The sequence below is a fragment of the Halichoerus grypus genome, chromosome 9 (assembly GCF_964656455.1).
Source record: "Halichoerus grypus chromosome 9, mHalGry1.hap1.1, whole genome shotgun sequence".
Taxonomy (NCBI): Eukaryota; Metazoa; Chordata; class Mammalia; order Carnivora; family Phocidae; genus Halichoerus; species Halichoerus grypus.
The window spans coordinates 29,616,220-29,622,741 of NC_135720.1; the positions used below are offsets into that span (position 1 = coordinate 29,616,220).

At 42.2% G+C, this 6,522-nt stretch overlaps 1 long non-coding RNA gene across 1 annotated transcript; it reads left to right on the forward strand.

Moving 5' to 3' along the window:
- Nucleotides 1–349: 349 nt before the first annotated feature.
- Nucleotides 350–6,214, forward strand: LOC118539106 (uncharacterized). The gene is made up of 3 exons (XR_004918971.2): nt 350–419; nt 2,556–2,725; nt 6,132–6,214. It is a non-coding gene; the product is annotated as an uncharacterized LOC118539106 (long non-coding RNA).
- Nucleotides 6,215–6,522: the final 308 nt, after the last annotated feature.

A 6,522-nucleotide genomic window follows, 5' to 3' on the forward strand; every position in this document is an offset into this window, starting at 1 on the left:
TGGTTGCCTGAGTTAAAAGTGCTAGAAACACAAACAAACAAATAAATCTCCTGATTGGCTGCTTTTCTGAGCATTATTACAGAAGGTCAGGAATGACAAGGAGATCTGGCCTCAGGGAAAAAAGATCAATCATATATCCAATATGTATTTTGACTATACTGTAAATATGACCATAAATGCAAGTGATTAAGTGGATCATTTTCAAGCTCTGCTGTTTCCAGAATTTTAAATTTTAGCATAGTAGATTCAGAGTAAACCACTGGCCTTCGCGTTTATTATCTTGTAATGTGCCATTTGATATTAGAAATATTAAATATTGGCTTTTTCTTTGTTTTCTGTCTCCCCTACTAGAACTAAGAGCTAAGGAACCTTGATTTGCTTTATTTACTCCTCCAGCCCTAGATCTGGACCAGTGCCAGGTACATAGTTGTTATTCAATAAATGTGTGTTGAATAAATATTGATTCATCTCTTTCTTTTATTTCTCTGTTCTAAGAAGCTGATTGGTGATGTGCCTGTAACTTCTGAAATAACACTACATCATTCCATATTCACTAACACCAGAAGCAAAATCTCTACCTTTTTATTTCAACCATACAGTGCGGACTGCTAACATCTTGAGGCTTTTAATGTTACAGCTTGAAATGAGTTGAGGCCCCCTTCTAATTTGGAGAGTTACTGGTTGGTTATCAATTTAATTGCTTATGAGATTGTTGGTTTCTTGAATGGAGGCCAGAAATAACACTGAAATAGAATACTCCTTCCAAAGTTCTCTTATAAATGCACCATCCAATTAAAGAAAGCTGAGAAAACATAACTTCAAAGTGCTTTCAAGCAAGTGAACTCAAATTTTGCACACAAATGCAGTGCTGCTTTTATTCCACATAAGCACATGTATCTGCTTTTAATATAATGTTGATAGGAAAATCTTTTTACCGCTGGAAAGAAACGAAGAACGAATGTTCTCTTACAACTTGCAAACCTCAGCCAGTAAGTTCTGGGCTCCTGGACTAGTGGGCCTAAGTTTCAGCTGTTGTGCTTTCTAAAGAAGGCAGACTCCCGGTGTCTCCGTGGAGCTTCTAATTCAGGAGACAGAAGTGGGGTGCAGAAATCAGAAATGTTTATAATCGTGCCATGTGATTTGTATGCAAGTTATCTGCAGATTTCACTTTGAGAAAAATTAAAAATTAAAAAAAAGAAAAGAAACAAGACCTCGGTTTCCTTTTGAGCTCAGCTCCCATGGATTGAATTTAGGTATCTGGCTGCCAAACAAATATGTATATGTTTTGATTGGATGTAAAGTAAAATGGCCAACAGACTGTTAGAACACGCTTATAACAATTCTAAAAACGTTCATCTTTTCTATTGTTCAATAGAATCAGTTCTATTATTCAATACTCAATTTCCTATTATTCTATTATTCAGTAGAAGCCTTTGTTTAGGACAATGTTACAAATGCCGGCAAAAGTCAAGTGCAGGAAAAAAAATCAGTAAAAATATGTATTCTTCATTTAGCAAACCACAAAATATTTTCTCACATATTATCTAATTTGATTCTCAGAGTAACTCTGTAAGGGAGTCAGGGTAGGTGTGTGTTAATCTAATTTTGCATATGAGCACACTGAGATCTAAAGAGGTTCTCACTTGACCAGTGCCAGATAAATAGAAATCAACAGCAGAGTGTGACCATTCCTCCTGGGACCACTCCTGCCTAGTTAAGTGCTTGTTCAACCACCCTTCACGGATTTCCTCATTACCTTTCTTCCTTGACTCTTTCATCTCTGGAAACATTGTGTGTAGAACTCTTTGCACAGTGCCCACCTCATGGTAACCAAAAGGAAGAGAAAGAGGACTGGATGTTATTATTGTACTTACGATTAAATGGCATAACTTGTGTGAAAGTGCTTTGTAAGTTACACGTGTGCATCTGTATGTTATTATTGCATATACATATGGATGATGATGATGATTCTGTGGCTTATCTGATCCTAGGCATTAAGGCTTCAAAAGAGAAACTCTTGAAACTTAGAGTTATCCAAGAAAAAAAGATAGCTACCAACAACAAATTTAGTATAAATCATAAGAGAAAAAAATGGAGAAAGGAGTATACCCGTAAATAATTAACACTTTTAAATACAGTAAGGAACTGGGGTGTCTGGGTGGCACAGTCCGGTAAGCCTCTGACTCTTGGTTTCTGCTCAGGTCATGATCTCAGGGTCGTGAGACCGAGCCCCGCCTCAAGCCCGCGTTGGGCTCTGCACTCAGCTCAGAGTCTGCTTGAGATTCTCTCTCCCTCTTCCTCTCCCCTCTTGTTCTCTCTCAAATAAAAATTTTTTTAAAATCTTTAAAATAAATAAATAAATAAATAAATAAATAAATAAATAAATAGAGTAAGGAACTAATTAGAGTATGCTGCACTTTGAGTAATTGCTCAAATGTGACTGAAGTTGAGTTGTAGGAGGAGACATACATGTGTCCTGTATCCCCAACATCCCCACGTGGCACATAAATAAATAAATATACAGAAGCTTAGAATTTCTTACTTTGTTTTCTCAGCAAATTTCTCCCAGTTGCATTTTGAATCTGCCTGAGCTGTGGAGCATTTCAGAGGAACCACGCAGTTGGGCTTCTGTGAAGTGTGCTGACCTGACCAGGTCTGAGAGCGTCTGTCCTGAAAGCGGGGAGGCATTCTGTCGGGATCCTTTGCCTCCCCGCAGCCTGATAAGGTAACACAGACTGCCTCACCGCCTTGTCACTGTCACCTTTTTGTATTTCCTGCTCTCTGCACGTCATCTCTCTGCCCAGATTTCCCTATTGCTCTCCGTAACCGAATCCTACCTTGGGAATGTCAGACTGAGGAGTAGTCACTGCAACAGTGTGACTCCAACAGAGTGACTACATGAGGAGTAGTCACTCCAACAGCTGCTACTCTGGGCCCTTCTGCTGTGTCATAGCGTAAGGTGTAGTTAGACATTAAATAGAATTATCCAAGTCCTTTCCATCAAACGAACACTGCCTGATGCTGGCATCAATAAATGGTGTGGTTACTTGGTCTAGTCCATTGTTCTTCTCTTTTTTAATATTTTACTTATTTATTTGAGAGAGAGAGAGAGAGAGAGCACAAGCAGGGGGAGTGACAGAGGGAGAGGAAGAAGCAGGCTCCCCACTGAGCAGGGATCCCCATGTGGGGCTCGATCCCAACACCCTGGGATCATGACCTGAGCTGAAGGCAGACGCTTAACCATCTGAGCACCCAGGTGCCCCAGCCCATTGTTCTGAACAGGAATAAAGTACATCAACTTATCACAAGAACATGTCTGTGTGTACATCAGAACAACTTTGCATGAAGGTCTGAGGGGCTTGAATGATACTTTTGTCATTTAGTTGAGTCTGAAAAAGAGAAAACAAACAAACAAAGTTTATCAATGCTGACAGATTCATAAATATCATGCATCTTGCAGCAAATTTAGAGTCATATATTACTCTGACCCTCCACAGTTTTGTTGTCTGGATTGGATCTAACGTAAACCAGAAACTGGATCAGAAAATAACTCGATTTGTTGGGGGCATCAACTGTCAATGCTTCATTGATCCTGACTCAAATGCCCACTCAAGAAATTCATGAATCTTAGCCCCCTCTAGAAGTTTATAAATCTCCTTTGAATCCCATTATACAATAACCGCCCACCATCACACACTTGAAGGGCGCATTGAAACAGTATTTGAGAAACAAAATTCAACATACTGTAGGAGTTCCCACTCCTATTTCTTTAAAGGAAATTTAAAAATTGCTTTGGAATGAAGGCTTTCCTACCTTCTTAACCTTCTGAAGAGCTTGAAGGCAAAGGTCATTTTTCTGTGACATTGCCCTCTCCCCCCCACCCCCCACAAATAGAGAGATGAAGAAATACTTTTAAGTTGTTCAGAAGACAAAAGAAAAACTTGGTCACTCCCAGGCCCACTAATCTGGTCTTTTGAATGTGAAAGAAATAAAAATATTTCAAATTCTTTACAGACACATGGAACTTCAAGATGAAGTGGATTTTCTAGTCCCTCCTTTTCATTTCTTTATTCCCACATCTGAATAATCTTGAGGATGATAAGCATCTGCTGACAATAAAGGTTCTATTTACTAAGAATCTAGTGTATATCAGACCCTAGACCAGGAGCTTCACAAACCTTATCTCATTTGGAATGTTCAATCCCTGGAGGTATTGTCTACCTGCCTTGCAATAAACAAAATGAGGGTCAGAAAAGGTAGGTAATTTGTCTAAGACAAGGAGAGCTAGACAGAAAAATTTATAGTCAGGTCTGTCTTATTCCAAAACTGTGCCCTGTGTTTTATGTCTGCATGTCCCCATGTGTGGGATTCGTCATACAAAGTTACTGAACTTCTCTCTGATCCAGAGTGTCTACTTACTGGTTATTTGAGCATGTGCAAGTTGCTTAACTTTCTCAAAGGTCAGTTTCTTTGACTGGAAAATGGGAAGGATAATTTTTGTTCCTTGCAGTTCATAGCATTGTTGAAGGAGTGAAATGAGATAGGTCATATATGGTGTTTTTATAAGTGCTAAAATGCTTTCAAATCACTGACTAGGGCTCCAAGACAGCCCGGGGGTCACCGTCACTCTCCGTTCATTGAGATGTCTTCAAGAGAGATTGAATACCATCAGCAAGGCTTCCTCCCATACCTCAGTGAGGCCCCTACTGAAATGTCACCTCCTTAATATTAACTTCCCCAACAGCCCTATCTAAAAAACCACACACCCAGCCCCATCACCCTCTCCCTCACTCATCAGCATTTTCCTCTTGGCACTTAGTACCACGTGATGCCTGCTGTCCCCAAATAAAACGTGACTCAAAGACTGCTATGTCCCAACTTCGTAGAATGGAGCCTGGAATATGTCTAGAATAAATAAGAGAATGAATATTAAGAATTTTAGACATTATGACAGACCAGGGACTATTGGTTTGGGCAAATGAGTCCATTATACACCTCTTAAATCACACTGTAGACGTCTCTGACCAGGCTTAGGAAAGACTTCAAAGAGCCCTTACTAAATCTTGCACAATGTTTTTTGTTTGCATTAAAATGAAGAATTTAGATAAATTCAGTCATTTCCTTCAAGGCTTCTGACTGATTTCCATTGAAGTTGCTACCTTTACAGTAACAGTTCCTTGAGTGCCTGGTATTAACCTCCTTATAAACTCTCAGAGAGGTGAGAATGCTGTATGCCTCCATATTCATGTATTCATTCCTTCATTTATATAATTATTCAACAAATATTTTTAAAGTACTTCCTGAGCTGGGCAATATTCTAAATTCTGAGGATATAGCAGGAGCCAAAGTCCCTACCTTCATGGAGCTTATATTCTCATGGGGTGAGAGACAGACAATAGACAGATAAGCAAGTATATCTGGAGAATAAACAATGTTGTGGGAAGAAAGAGAGGGTGAGAGAGATCAGGAGCTGAGTGGAATGGGGTGGAGAGGGCAGCTAAACCTCGGGAGGTTAGGGAAGGACATCTGAAGAAATAAGAGGCTAAACAATGTGCAAATGGGGTGGGGAGCAGGATGTGTCTCAGAGGGAGGGGGGCTCCAGGCAAAAGAAGAGCCAATGACAAGTCCCTGAGGTAGTGGCAGGCTGGGAGTGTTCTGAGACTAGCAAGGAGGCAGCTGGGTCATTTGGGACCCTAGGGACCTGGGGCCAGAGTGTGTGGAGGGCAGTGAGTGAAGAAGGGAACGGCTTCTTGATAAGAAGGAGAATACGAGTGGGCCTTAGAAGGACACCATAATGTTCGACTTTACTCGGGGAGGTGGAGGCCACCAGAGGATTCTAAGGAGAGGAGTGACATAATGTGACTTACTTTTTGGAAGATCACTCCAGTAGCTGGGTTGGCAATGAGTCAGGGGGGGTTGGAACATTTGTAGAAAGACCCATTAGGCTGCTATTGAGAGAAAGAGTGAGGTCAAGGATGACACCAAGATCTGGGGCCTGAGCAACCAGCAGGACCAAGCTGCCACACAATGAAATGAGGGAATGGGAGGGGTTAGGGGTTTGGGGCTTGGGGAAACTCGGATTGTAGGCCCTCAGTTATACATACCAGAACTCATTTGGCCTATTCAAGCAGCAAAGTAACTGCGCAGGATTCAGAGGTGCTGGAGGGCCAGAGCGCCAGGCTTAGAGGTTGCAGCCAGGAGCACAGCCCAAACAGCCCCACGGCGGGCCGCTCCCGAGAAGCCTCCACGGCCGCGGCCACCGCGGGCGGACACAACCCCAGCCCTGGCTGACGCCGGACGCGCCGCCCCCGCTGCCAGGAGCTCCCGCGGCCACCATGATCCCCACCAGAAAAAATATAAATAAATGAAGTAGGACACACGCTCCTGCTTCCCACTCCCCGCTGCAGATCCGGGGCCCCTGATGGCAGAACCTGGTCCCAGGCTGCAGAGGGGCCTGGCTTACGGGCTTCTGGTGTCCAGCTTGAGGATCTGAGAACACAAGCCACCCAGGTCTCCCCCCAC